Source organism: Eschrichtius robustus, unplaced genomic scaffold (genome assembly GCF_028021215.1).
Source record: "Eschrichtius robustus isolate mEscRob2 unplaced genomic scaffold, mEscRob2.pri scaffold_26, whole genome shotgun sequence".
Lineage (NCBI taxonomy): Eukaryota > Metazoa > Chordata > Mammalia > Artiodactyla > Eschrichtiidae > Eschrichtius > Eschrichtius robustus.
The window spans coordinates 627,716-644,366 of NW_027175249.1; positions in this window are offsets into that span (position 1 = coordinate 627,716).

Here is a 16,651-nt window from a genome sequence, read left to right on the forward strand (position 1 = left end):
GCTCCATGACACTTGTCATCACAATGATCCATGACCACATTCATCACAATGCTTCATGACCACTGTCATCACAATGCTCGATGACCCTTGTCATCACAATGCTCCATGACGTTGTCATCAGAATGCTCCTTGGCCCCTCTAATCACAATGGTCCATGCCCTTTTATCACAATGCTCCAGAATTCTTGTCATCATAATGTTCCATGGCCGTGTCATCACAATGCCCCATGAACCCTGTCATCACAATGCTCCATGGCCCCTGTCATCCCAATGCTCCATGATATCTTTCTTCACAATTCTAGATGACCACTGTCATCAGAGAGCCCCATGACACCTGTCTTCACATTTCGCCATGGCCCTTGTCATCGCAATGCTCCATGAACCGTGTCATCACAATATTCCAGGACACTTGTCATCACAATGATCCTTGACCACATTCATCTGAATACTCCATGGCCTATGTATTCACAATTTTTCATGGCCCCTGAAATCAAATTGCTCCATGTTCCCTTTCTAACAATGCTCCATGACCACTGTCAACACAATGTCCCATGACGCCTGTCATCACAATGCTCCATGGCCCTTTCATCACTATGCTCCATGATCCCTGTCTTCACAATGTTCTAGAACAATTGTCATCACAATGCTCCATGACCCCTGTAATCACAATGCTCCATTCCCTTTTCATCACAGTGCTACAGAATTCTGGTCATCACAATATTCCATAACCGTGACATCAAAATGCTCTATGACCCCTGTCATCACAATGCTCCACGACAGTTGTCATCACAATGATTCATGACCACATTCATCTGAATACTCCATGGCCTATGTATTCACAATTTTTCATGGCTCCTGAAATCAAAATGCTCCAGGTTCCCTTTATAACAATGCTCCATGACCACTGTCAACACAATGTCCCATGACGCCTGTCATCACAATGCTCCATGGCCCCTTTCATCACTATGCTCCATGATCCCTGTCATCACAATGTTCTAGAACAATTGTCATCACAATGCTCCATGACCCCTTTAATCACAATGCTCCATTCCCTTTTCATCACAGTGCTACAGAATTCTGGTCATCACAATATTCCATAACCGTGTCATCACAATGCTCTATGAACCCTGTCATCACAATGCTCCACGACACTTGTCATCACAATGATCCATAACCACATTCATCACAATGCTTCATGACCACTGTCATCACAATGCTCGATGACCCTTGTCATCACAATGCTCCATGCCGTTGTCATCAAAATGCTCCTTGACCCCTCTAATCACACTGGTCCATGCTCTTTTTATCACAATGCTCCAGAATTCTTGTCATCATAATGTTCCATGGCCGTGTCATCACAATGCCCCATGACCCCTGTCATCACAATGCTCCATGGCCCCTGTTATCCCAGTGCTCCATGATATCTTTCTTCACAATTCTAGATGACCACTGTCATCACAATGCCCCATGACACCTGTCTTCACATTTCGCCATGGCCCTTGTCATCACAATGCTCCATGAACCGTGTCATCACAATATTCCAGGACACTTGTCGTCACAATGATCCTTGACCACATTCATCTGAATACTCCATGGCCTATGTATTCACAATTTTTCATGGCCCCTGAAATCAAATTGCTCCATGTTCCCTTTCTAACAATGCTCCATGACCACTGTCAACACATTGTCCCATGAAGCCTGTCATCACAATGCTCCATGGCCCTTTCATCACTATGCTCCATGATCCCTGTCTTCACAATGTTCTAGAACAATTGTCCTCACAATGCTCCATGACCCCTTTAATCACAATGCTCCATTCGCTTTTCATCACAGTGCTACAGAATTCTGGTCATCACAATATTCCATAACCGTGTCATCACAATGCTCTATGAACCCTGTCATCACAATGCTCCACGACACTTTTCATCACAATGATCCATGACCACATTCATCACAATGCTTCATGACCACTGTCATCACAAAGCTCGATGACCCTTGTCATCACAATGCTCCATGCCGTTGTCATCAGAATGCTCCTTGGCCCCTCTAATCACAATGGTCCATGCCCTTTTTATCACAATGCTCCAGAATTCTTGTCATCATAATGTTCCATGGCCGTGTCATCACAATGCCCCATGACCCCTGTCATCACAATGCTCCATGGCCCCTGTCATCCCAGTGCTCCATGATATCTTTCTTCACAATTCTAGATGACCACTGTCATCACAATGCCCCATGACACCTGTCTTCACATTTCGCCATGGCCCTTGTCATCACAATGCTCCATGAACCGTGTCAACACAATATTCCAGGACACTTGTCGTCACAATGATCCTTGACCACATTCATCTGAATACTCCATGGCCTATGTATTCACAATTTTTCATGGCCCCTGAAATCAAATTGCTCCATGTTCCCTTTCTAACAATGCTCCATGACCACTGTCAACACATTGTCCCATGACGCTTGTCATCACAATGCTCCATGACCCCTTTCATCACTATGCTCCATGATCCCTGTCTTCACAATGTTCTAAACAATTGTCATCACAATGCTCCATGACCCCTGTAATCACAATGCTCCATTCCCTTTTCATCACAGTGCTACAGAATTCTGGTCATCACAATATTCCATAACCGTGTCATCACAATGCTCTATGATCCCTGTCATCACAATGCTCCACGACACTTGTCATCACAATGATTCATGACCACACTCATCTGAATACTCCATGGCCTATGTATTCACAATTTTTCATGGCCCCTGAATTCAAATTGCTCCATGTTCCCTTTCTAACAATGCTCCATGACCACTGTCAACACATTGTCCCATGATGCCTGTCATCACAATGCTCCATGGCCCTTTCATCACTATGCTCCATGTTCCCTGTCTTCACAATGTTCTAGAACAATTGTCATCACAATGCTCCATGACCCCTTTAATCACAATGCTCCATTCCCTTTTCATCACAGTGCTACAGAATTCTGGTCATCACAATATTCCATAACCGTGTCATCACAATGCTCTATGAACCCTGTCATCACAATGCTCCACGACACTTGTCATCACAATGATCCATAACCACATTCATCACAATGCTTCATGACCACTGTCATCAAAATGCTCGATGACCCTTGTCATCACAATGCTCCATGCCGTTGTCATCAGAATGCTCCTTGGCCCCTCTAATCACAATGGTCCATGCCCTTTTATCACAATGCTCCAGAATTCTTGTCATCATAATGTTCCATGGCCGTGTCATCACAATGACCCATGACCCCTGTCATCACAATGCTCCATGGCCCCTGTCATCCCAATGCTCCATGATATCTTTCTTCACAATTCTAGATGACCACTGTCATCAGAGAGCCCCATGACACCTGTCTTCACATTTCGCCATGGCCCTTGTCATCGCAATGCTCCATGAACCGTGTCATCACAATATTCCAGGACACTTGTCATCACAATGATCCTTGACCACATTCATCTGAATACTCCATGGCCTATGTATTCACAATTTTTCATGGCCCCTGAAATCAAATTGCTCCATGTTCCCTTTCTAACAATGCTCCATGACCACTGTCAACACAATGTCCCATGACGCCTGTCATCACAATGCTCCATGGCCCTTTCATCACTATGCTCCATGATCCCTGTCTTCACAATGTTCTAGAACAATTGTCATCAGAATGCTCCATGACCCTTGTAATCACAATGCTCCATTCCCTTTTCATCACAGTGCTACAGAATTCTGGTCATCACAATATTCCATAACCGTGACATCAAAATGCTCTATGACCCCTGTCATCACAATGCTCCACGACACTTGTCATCACAATGATCCATGACCACATTCATCACAATGCTTCATGACCACTGTCATCACAATGCTCGACGAACCTTGTCATCACAATGCTCCATGCCGTTGTCATCAGAATGCTCCTTGGCACCTCTAATCACAATGGTCCATGCCCTTTTTATCACAATGCTCCAGAATTCTTGTCATCATAATGTTCCATGGCCGTGTCATCACAATGCCCAATGACCCCTGTCATCACAATGCTCCATGGCCCCTGTCATCCCTGTGCTCCATGATATCTTTCTTCACAATTCTAGATGACCACTGTCATCACAATGCCCCATGACAACTGTCTTCACATTTCGCCATGGCCCTTGTCATCACAATGCTCCATGAACCGTGTCATCACAATATTCCAGGACACTTGTCGTCACAATGATCCTTGACCACATTCATCTGAATACTCCATGGCCTATGTATTCACAATTTTTCATGGCCCCTGAAATCAAATTGCTCCATGTTCCCTTTCTAACAATGCTCCATGACCACTGTCAACACATTGTCCCATGACGCCTGTCATCACAATGCTCCATGGCCCTTTCATCACTATGCTCCATGATCCCTGTCTTCACAATGTTCTAGAACAATTGTCATCACAATGCTCCATGACCCCTTTAATCACAATGCTCCATTCGCTTTTCATCACAGTGCTACAGAATTCTGGTCATCACAATATTCCATAACCGTGTCATCACAATGCTCTATGAACCCTGTCATCACAATGCTCCACGACACTTGTCATCACAATGATCCATGACCACATTCATCACAATGCTTCATGACCACTGTCATCACAATGCTCGATGACCCTTGTCATCACAATGCTCCATGCCGTTGTCATCAGAATGCTCCTTGGCCCCTCTAATCACAATGGTCCATGCCCTTTTATCACAATGCTCCAGAATTCTTGTCATCATAATGTTCCATGGCCGTGTCATCACAATGCCCCATGAACCCTGTCATCACAATGCTCCATGGCCCCTGTCATCCCAATGCTCCATGATATCTTTCTTCACAATTCTAGATGACCACTGTCATCAGAGAGCCCCATGACACCTGTCTTCACATTTCGCCATGGCCCTTGTCATCGCAATGCTCCATGAACCGTGTCATCACAATATTCCAGGACACTTGTCATCACAATGATCCTTGACCACATTCATCTGAATACTCCATGGCCTATGTATTCACAATTTTTCATGGCCCCTGAAATCAAATTGCTCCATGTTCCCTTTCTAACAATGCTCCATGACCACTGTCAACACAATGTCCCATGACGCCTGTCATCACAATGCTCCATGGCCCTTTCATCACTATGCTCCATGATCCCTGTCTTCACAATGTTCTAGAACAATTGTCATCACAATGCTCCATGACCCCTGTAATCACAATGCTCCATTCCCTTTTCATCACAGTGCTACAGAATTCTGGTCATCACAATATTCCATAACCGTGACATCAAAATGCTCTATGACCCCTGTCATCACAATGCTCCACGACAGTTGTCATCACAATGATTCATGACCACATTCATCTGAATACTCCATGGCCTATGTATTCACAATTTTTCATGGCTCCTGAAATCAAAATGCTCCAGGTTCCCTTTCTAACAATGCTCCATGACCACTGTCAACACAATGTCCCATGACGCCTGTCATCACAATGCTCCATGGCCCCTTTCATCACTATGCTCCATGATCCCTGTCATCACAATGTTCTAGAACAATTGTCATCACAATGCTCCATGACCCCTTTAATCACAATGCTCCATTCCCTTTTCATCACAGTGCTACAGAATTCTGGTCATCACAATATTCCATAACCGTGTCATCACAATGCTCTATGAACCCTGTCATCACAATGCTCCACGACACTTGTCATCACAATGATCCATAACCACATTCATCACAATGCTTCATGACCACTGTCATCACAATGCTCGATGACCTTTGTCATCACAATGCTCCATGCCGTTTTCATCAGAATGCTCCTTGGCCCCTCTAATCACAATGGTCCATGCCCTTTTATCACAATGCTCCAGAATTCTTGTCATCATAATGTTCCATGGCCGTGTCATCACAATGCCCCATGAACCCTGTCATCACAATGCTCCATGGCCCCTGTCATCCCAATGCTCCATGATATCTTTCTTCACAATTCTAGATGACCACTGTCATCAGAGAGCCCCATGACACCTGTCTTCACATTTCGCCATGGCCCTTGTCATCGCAATGCTCCATGAACCGTGTCATCACAATATTCCAGGACACTTGTCATCACAATGATCCTTGACCACATTCATCTGAATACTCCATGGCCTATGTATTCACAATTTTTCATGGCCCCTGAAATCAAATTGCTCCATGTTCCCTTTCTAACAATGCTCCATGACCACTGTCAACACAATGTCCCATGACGCCTGTCATCACAATGCTCCATGGCCCCTTTCATCACTATGCTCCATGATCCCTGTCTTCACAATGTTGTAAACAATTGTCATCACAATGCTCCATGACCCCTGTAATCACAATGCTCCATTCCCTTTTCATCACAGTGCTACAGAATTCTGGTCATCACAATATTCCATAACCGTGTCATCACAATGCTCTATGACCCCTGTCATCACAATGCTCCACGACACTTGTCATCACAATGATTCATGACCACATTGATCTGAATACTCCATGGCCTATGTATTCACAATTTTTCATGGCCCCTGAAATCAAATTGCTCCATGTTCCCTTTCTAACAATGCTCCATGACCACTGTCAACACATTGTCCCATGACGCCTGTCATCACAATGCTCCATGGCCCTTTCATCAATATGCTCCATGATCCCTGTCTTCACAATGTTCTAGAACAATTGTCATCACAATGCTCCATGACACCTTTAATCACAGTGCTCCATTCCCTTTTTATCCCAGTGCTACAGAATTCTGGTCATCACAATATTCCATAACCGTGTCATCACAATGCTCTATGACCCCTGTCATCACAATGCTCCACGACACTTGTCATCACAATGATCCATGACCACATTCATCACAATGTTTCATGACCACTGTCATCACAATGCTCGATGACCCTTGTCATCACAATGCTCCATGCCGTTGTCATCAAAATGCTCCTTGACCCCTCTAATCACAATGGTCCATGCTCTTTTTATCACAATGCTCCAGAATTCTTGTCATCATAATGTTCCATGGCCGTGTCATCACAATGCCCCATGACCCCTGTCATCACAATGCTCCATGGCCCCTGTTATCCCAGTGCTCCATGATATCTTTCTTCACAATTCTAGATGACCACTGTCATCACAATGCCCCATGAAACCTGTCTTCACATTTCGCCATGGCCCTTGTCATCACAATGCTCCATGAACCGTGTCATCACAATATTCCAGGACACTTGTCGTCACAATGATCCTTGACCACATTCATCTGAATACTCCATGGCCTATGTATTCACAATTTTTCATGGCCCCTGAAATCAAATTGCTCCATGTTCCCTTTCTAACAATGCTCCATGACCACTGTCAACACATTGTCCCATGACGCCTGTCATCACAATGCTCCATGGCCCTTTCATCACTATGCTCCATGATCCCTGTCTTCACAATGTTCTAGAACAATTGTCATCACAATGCTCCATGACCCCTTTAATCACAATGCTCCATTCCCTTTTCATCACAGTGCTACAGAATTCTGGTCATCACAATATTCCATAACCGTGTCATCACAATGCTCTATGACCCCTGTCATCACAATGCTCCACGACAATTGTCATCACAATGATCCATGACCACATTCATCACAATGCTTCATGACCACTGTCATCACAATGCTCGATGATCCTTGTCATCACAATGCTCCATGCCGTTGTCATCAGAATGCTCCTTGGCACCTCTAATCACAATTGTCCATGCCCTTTTTATCACAATGCTCCAGAATTCTTGTCATCATAATGTTCCATGGCCGTGTCATCACAATGCCCCATGACCACTGTCATCACAATGCTCCATGGCCCCTGTCATCCCAGTGCTCCATGATAACTTTCTTCACAATTCTAGATGACCACTGTCATCACAATGCCCCATGACACCTGTCTTCACATTTCGCCATGGCCATTGTCATCACAATGCTCCATGAACCGTGTCATCTCAATATTCCAGGACACTTGTCGTCACAATGATCCTTGACCACATTCATCTGAATAATCCATGCCCTATGTATTCACAATTTTTCATGGCCCCTGAATTCAAATTGCTCCATGTTCCCTTTCTAACAATGCTCCATGACCACTGTCAACACATTGTCCCATGATGCCTGTCATCACAATGCTCCATGGCCCTTTTATCACTATGCTCCATGTTCCCTGTCTTCACAATGTTCTAGAACAATTGTCATCACAATGCTCCATGACCCCTTTAATCACAATGCTCCATTCCCTTTTCATCACAGTGCTACAGAATTCTGGTCATCAAAATATTCCATAACCGTGTCATCACAATGCTCTATGAACCCTGTCATCACAATGCTCCACGACACTTGTCATCACAATGATCCATAACCACATTCATCACAATGCTTCATGACCACTGTCATCACAATGCTCGATGACCCTTGTCATCACAATGCTCCATGCCGTTGTCATCAGAATGCTCCTTGGCCCTTCTAATCACAATGGTCCATGCCCTTTTATCACAATGCTCCAGAATTCTTGTCATCATAATGTTCCATGGCCGTGTCATCACAATGCCCCATGAACCCTGTCATCACAATGCTCCATGGCCCCTGTCATCCCAATGCTCCATGATATCTTTCTTCACAATTCTAGATGACCACTGTCATCAGAGAGCCCCATGACACCTGTCTTCACATTTCGCCATGGCCCTTGTCATCGCAATGCTCCATGAACCGTGACATCACAATATTCCAGGACACTTGTCATCACAATGATCCTTGACCACATTCATCTGAATACTCCATGGCCTATGTATTCACAATTTTTCATGGCCCCTGAAATCAAATTGCTCCATGTTCCCTTTCTAACAATGCTCCATGACCACTGTCAACACAATGTCCCATGACGCCTGTCATCACAATGCTCCATGGCCCTTTCATTCCTATGCTCCATGATCCCTGTCTTCACAATGTTCTAGAACAATTGTCATCAGAATGCTCCATGACCCCTGTAATCACAATGCTCCATTCCCTTTTCATCACAGTGCTACAGAATTTTGGTCATCACAATATTCCATAACCGTGTCATCACAATGCTCTATGACCCCTGTCATCACAATGGTCCACGACACTTGTCATCACAATGATCCATGACCACATTCATCACAATGCTTCATGACCACTGTCATCACAATGCTCGATGACCCTTGTCATCACAATGCTCCATGCCGTTGTCATCAAAATGCTCCTTGACCCCTCTAATCACAATGGTCCATGCCCTTTTTATCACAATGCTCCAGAATTCTTGTCATCATAATGTTCCATGGCCGTGTCATCACAATGCCCCATGACCCCTGTCATCACAATGCTCCATGGCCCCTGTCATCCCAGTGCTCCATGATATCTTTCTTCACAATTCTAGATGACCACTGTCATCACAATGCCCCATGACACCTGTCTTCACATTTCGCCATGGCCCTTGTCATCACAATGCTCCATGAACCGTGTCATCACAATATTCCAGGACACTTGTCGTCACAATGATCCTTGACCACATTCATCTGAATAATCCATGGCCTATGTATTCACAATTTTTCATGGCCCCTGAATTCAAATTGCTCCATGTTCCCTTTCTAACAATGCTCCATGACCACTGTCAACACATTGTCCCATGATGCCTGTCATCACAATGCTCCATGGCCCCTTTCATCACTATGCTCCATGATCCCTGTCTTCACAATGTTGTAAACAATTGTCATCACAATGCTCCATGACCCCTGTAATCACAATGCTCCATTCCCTTTTCATCACAGTGCTACAGAATTCTGGTCATCACAATATTCCATAACCGTGTCATCACAATGCTCTATGACCCCAGTTATCACAATGCTCCACGACACTTGTCATCACAATGATTCATGACCACATTGATCTGAATACTCCATGGCCTATGTATTCACAATTTTTCATGGCCCCTGAAATCAAATTGCTCCATGTTCCCTTTCTAACAATGCTCCATGACCACTGTCAACACATTGTCCCATGACGCCTGTCATCACAATGCTCCATGGCCCTTTCATCAATATGCTCCATGATCCCTGTCTTCACAATGTTCTAGAACAATTGTCATCACAATGCTCCATGACCCCTTTAATCACAGTGCTCCATTCCCTTTTTATCCCAGTGCTACAGAATTCTGGTCATCACAATATTCCATAACCGTGTCATCACAATGCTCTATGACCCCTGTCATCACAATGCTCCACGACACTTGTCATCACAATGATCCATGACCACATTCATCACAATGTTTCATGACCACTGTCATCACAATGCTCGATGACCCTTGTCATCACAATGCTCCATGCCGTTGTCATCAAAATGCTCCTTGACCCCTCTAATCACAATGGTCCATGCTCTTTTTATCACAATGCTCCAGAATTCTTGTCATCATAATGTTCCATGGCCGTGTCATCACAATGCCCCATGACCCCTGTCATCACAATGCTCCATGGCCCCTGTTATCCCAGTGCTCCATGATATCTTTCTTCACAATTCTAGATGACCACTGTCATCACAATGCCCCATGACACCTGTCTTCACATTTCGCCATGGCCCTTGTCATCACAATGCTCCATGAACCGTGTCATCACAATATTCCAGGACACTTGTCGTCACAATGATCCTTGACCACATTCATCTGAATACTCCATGGCCTATGTATTCACAATTTTTCATGGCCCCTGAAATCAAATTGCTCCATGTTCCCTTTCTAACAATGCTCCATGACCACTGTCAACACAATCCCCCATGACGCCTGTCATCACAATGCTCCATGGCCCCTTTCTTCACTATGCTCCATGATCCCTGTCTTCACAATGTTCTAGAACAATTGTCATCACAATGCTCCATGACCCCTGTAATCACAATGCTCCATTCCCTTTTCATCACAGTGCTACATAATTCTGGTCATCACAATATTCCATAACCGTGTCATCACAATGCTCTAGGACCCCTGTCATCACAATGCTCTACGACAATTGTCATCACAATGATCCATGACCACATTCATCACAATGCTTCATGACCACTGTCATCACAATGCACGATGAACCTTGTCATCACAATGCTCCATGCCGTTGTCATCAGAATGCTCCTTGGCCACTCTAATCACAATGGTACATGCCCTTTTTATCACAATGCTCCAGAATTCTTGTCATCATAATGTTCCATGGCCGTGTCATCACAATGCCCCATGACCCCTGTCATCACAATGCTCCATGGCCCCTGTCATCCCACTGCTCCATGATATCTTTCTTCACAATTCTAGATGACCACTGTCATCACAAAGCCCCATGACACCTGTCTTCACATTTCACCATGGCCCTTGTCATCGCAATGCTCCATGAACTGTGTCATCACAATATTCCAAGACACTTGTCGTCACAATGATCCTTGACCACATTCATCTGAATACTCCATGGCCTATGTATTCACAATTTTTCATGGCCCCTGAAATCAAATTGCTCCATGTTCCCTTTCTAACAATGCTCCATGACCACTGTCAACACATTGTCCCATGACGCCTGTCATCACAATGCTCCATGGCCCCTTTCATCACTATGCTCCATGATCACTGTCTTCACAATGTTGTAAACAATTGTCATCACAATGCTCCATGACCCCTGTAATCACAATGCTCCATTCCCTTTTCATCACAGTGCTACAGAATTCTGGTCATCACAATATTCCATAACCGTGTCAGCACAATGCTCTATGACCCCTGTCATCACAATGCTCCACGACACTTGTCATCACAATGATTCATGACCACATTGATCTGAATACTCCATGGCCTATGTATTCACAGTTTTTCATGGCCCCTGAAATCAAATTGCTCCATGTTCCCTTTCTAACAATGCTCCATGACCACTGTCAACACATTGTCCCATGACGCCTGTCATCACAATGCTCCATGGCCCTTTCATCAATATGCTCCATGATCCCTGTCTTCACAATGTTCTAGAACAATTGTCATCACAATGCTCCATGACCCCTTTAATCACAGTGCTCCATTCCCTTTTTATTCCAGTGCTACAGAATTCTGGTCATCACAATATTCCATAACCGTGTCATCACAATGCTCTATGACCCCTGTCATCACAATGCTCCACGACACTTGTCATCACAATGATCCATGACCACATTCATCACAATGTTTCATGACCACTGTCATCACAATGCTCGATGACCCTTGTCATCACAATGCTCCATGCCGTTGTCATCAAAATGCTCCTTGACCCCTCTAATCACAATGGTCCATGCTCTTTTTATCACAATGCTCCAGAATTCTTGTCATCATAATGTTCCATGGCCGTGTCATCACAATGCCCCATGACCCCTGTCATCACAATGCTCCATGGCCCCTGTTATCCCAGTGCTCCATGATATCTTTCTTCACAATTCTAGATGACCACTGTCATCACAATGCCCCATGAAACCTGTCTTCACATTTCGCCATGGCCCTTGTCATCACAATGCTCCATGAACCGTGTCATCACAATATTCCAGGACACTTGTCGTCACAATGATCCTTGACCACATTCATCTGAATACTCCATGGCCTATGTATTCACAATTTTTCATGGCCCCTGAAATCAAATTGCTCCATGTTCCCTTTCTAACAATGCTCCATGACCACTGTCAACACATTGTCCCATGACGCCTGTCATCACAATGCTCCATGGCCCTTTCATCACTATGCTCCATGATCCCTGTCTTCACAATGTTCTAGAACAATTGTCATCACAATGCTCCATGACCCCTTTAATCACAATGCTCCATTCCCTTTTCATCACAGTGCTACAGAATTCTGGTCATCACAATATTCCATAACCGTGTCATCACAATGCTCTATGACCCCTGTCATCACAATGCTCCACGACACTTGTCATCACAATGATCCATGACCACATTCATCACAATGCTTCATGACCACTGTCATCACAATGCTCGATGATCCTTGTCATCACAATGCTCCATGCCGTTGTCATCAGAATGCTCCTTGGCACCTCTAATCACAATGGTCCATGCCCTTTTTATCACAATGCTCCAGAATTCTTGTCATCATAATGTTCCATGGCCGAGTCATCACAATGCCCCATGACCCCTGTCATCACAATGCTCCATGGCCCCTGTCATCCCAGTGCTCCATGATAACTTTCTTCACAATTCTAGATGACCACTGTCATCACAATGCCCCATGACACCTGTCTTCACATTTCGCCATGGCCATTGTCATCACAATGCTCCATGAACCGTGTCATCTCAATATTCCAGGACACTTGTCGTCACAATGATCCTTGACCACATTCATCTGAATAATCCATGCCCTATGTATTCACAATTTTTCATGGCCCCTGAATTCAAATTGCTCCATGTTCCCTTTCTAACAATGCTCCATGACCACTGTCAACACATTGTCCCATGATGCCTGTCATCACAATGCTCCATGGCCCTTTTATCACTATGCTCCATGTTCCCTGTCTTCACAATGTTCTAGAACAATTGTCATCACAATGCTCCATGACCCCTTTAATCACAATGCTCCATTCCCTTTTCATCACAGTGCTACAGAATTCTGGTCATCAAAATATTCCATAACCGTGTCATCACAATGCTCTATGAACCCTGTCATCACAATGCTCCACGACACTTGTCATCACAATGATCCATAACCACATTCATCACAATGCTTCATGACCACTGTCATCACAATGCTCGATGACCCTTGTCATCACAATGCTCCATGCCGTTGTCATCAGAATGCTCCTTGGCCCTTCTAATCACAATGGTCCATGCCCTTTTATCACAATGCTCCAGAATTCTTGTCATCATAATGTTCCATGGCCGTGTCATCACAATGCCCCATGAAACCTGTCATCACAATGCTCCATGGCCCCTGTCATCCCAATGCTCCATGATATCTTTCTTCACAATTCTAGATGACCACTGTCATCAGAGAGCCCCATGACACCTGTCTTCACATTTCGCCATGGCCCTTGTCATCGCAATGCTCCATGAACCGTGACATCACAATATTCCAGGACACTTGTCATCACAATGATCCTTGACCACATTCATCTGAATACTCCATGGCCTATGTATTCACAATTTTTCATGGCCCCTGAAATCAAATTGCTCCATGTTCCCTTTCTAACAATGCTCCATGACCACTGTCAACACAATGTCCCATGACGCCTGTCATCACAATGCTCCATGGCCCTTTCATCACTATGCTCCATGATCCCTGTCTTCACAATGTTCTAGAACAATTGTCATCAGAATGCTCCATGACCCCTGTAATCACAATGCTCCATTCCCTTTTCATCACAGTGCTACAGAATTTTGGTCATCACAATATTCCATAACCGTGTCATCACAATGCTCTATGACCCCTGTCATCACAATGGTCCACGACACTTGTCATCACAATGATCCATGACCACATTCATCACAATGCTTCATGACCACTGTCATCACAATGCTCGATGACCCTTGTCATCACAATGCTCCATGCCGTTGTCATCAAAATGCTCCTTGACCCCTCTAATCACAATGGTCCATGCCCTTTTTATCACAATGCTCCAGAATTCTTGTCATCATAATGTTCCATGGCCGTGTCATCACAATGCCCCATGACCCCTGTCATCACAATGCTCCATGGCCCCTGTCATCCCAGTGCTCCATGATATCTTTCTTCACAATTCTAGATGACCACTGTCATCACAATGCCCCATGACACCTGTCTTCACATTTCGCCATGGCCCTTGTCATCACAATGCTCCATGAACCGTGTCATCACAATATTCCAGGACACTTGTCGTCACAATGATCCTTGACCACATTCATCTGAATAATCCATGGCCTATGTATTCACAATTTTTCATGGCCCCTGAATTCAAATTGCTCCATGTTCCCTTTCTAACAATGCTCCATGACCACTGTCAACACATTGTCCCATGATGCCTGTCATCACAATGCTCCATGGCCCCTTTCATCACTATGCTCCATGATCCCTGTCTTCACAATGTTGTAAACAATTGTCATCACAATGCTCCATGACCCCTGTAATCACAATGCTCCATTCCCATTTCATCACAGTGCTACAGAATTCTGGTCATCACAATATTCCATAACCGTGTCATCACAATGCTCTATGACCCCTGTCATCACAATGCTCCACGACACTTGTCATCACAATGATTCATGACCACATTGATCTGAATACTCCATGGCCTATGTATTCACAATTTTTCATGGCCCCTGAAATCAAATTGCTCCACGTTCCCTTTCTAACAATGCTCCATGACCACTGTCAACACATTGTCCCATGACGCCTGTCATCACAATGCTCCATGGCCCTTTCATCAATATGCTCCATGATCCCTGTCTTCACAATGTTCTAGAACAATTGTCATCACAATGCTCCATGACCCCTTTAATCACAGTGCTCCATTCCCTTTTTATCCCAGTGCTACAGAATTCTTGTCATCACAATATTCCATAACCGTGTCATCACAATGCTCTATGACCCCTGTCATCACAATGCTCCACGACACTTGTCATCACAATGATCCATGACCACATTCATCACAATGTTTCATGACCACTGTCATCACAATGCTCGATGACCCTTGTCATCACAATGCTCCATGCCGTTGTCATCAAAATGCTCCTTGACCCCTCTAATCACAATGGTCCATGCTCTTTTTATCACAATGCTCCAGAATTCTTGTCATCATAATGTTCCATGGCCGTGTCATCACAATGCCCCATGACCCCTGTCATCACAATGCTCCATGGCCCCTGTTATCCCAGTGCTCCATGATATCTTTCTTCACAATTCTAGATGACCACTGTCATCACAATGCCCCATGACACCTGTCTTCACATTTCGCCATGGCCCTTGTCATCACAATGCTCCATGAACCGTGTCATCACAATATTCCAGGACACTTGTCGTCACAATGATCCTTGACCACATTCATCTGAATACTCCATGGCCTATGTATTCACAATTTTTCATGGCCCCTGAAATCAAATTGCTCCATGTTCCCTTTCTAACAATGCTCCATGACCACTGTCAACACATTGTCCCATGACGCCTGTCATCACAATGCTCCATGGCCCTTTCATCACTATGCTCCATGATCCCTGTCTTCACAATGTTCTAGAACAATTGTCATCACAATGCTCCATGACCCCTTTAATCACAATGCTCCATTCCCTTTTCATCACAGTGCTACAGAATTCTGGTCATCACAATATTCCATAACCGTGTCATCACAATGCTCTATGACCCCTGTCATCACAATGCTCCATGACACTTGTCATCACAATGATCCATGACCACATTCATCACAATGCTTCATGACCACTGTCATCACAATGCTCGATGACCCTTGTCATCACAATGCTCCATGACGTTGTCATCAGAATGCTCCTTGGCCCCTCTAATCACAATGGTCCATGCCCTTTTATCACAATGCTCCAGAATTCTTGTCATCATAATGTTCCATGGCCGTGTCATCACAATGCCCCATGAACC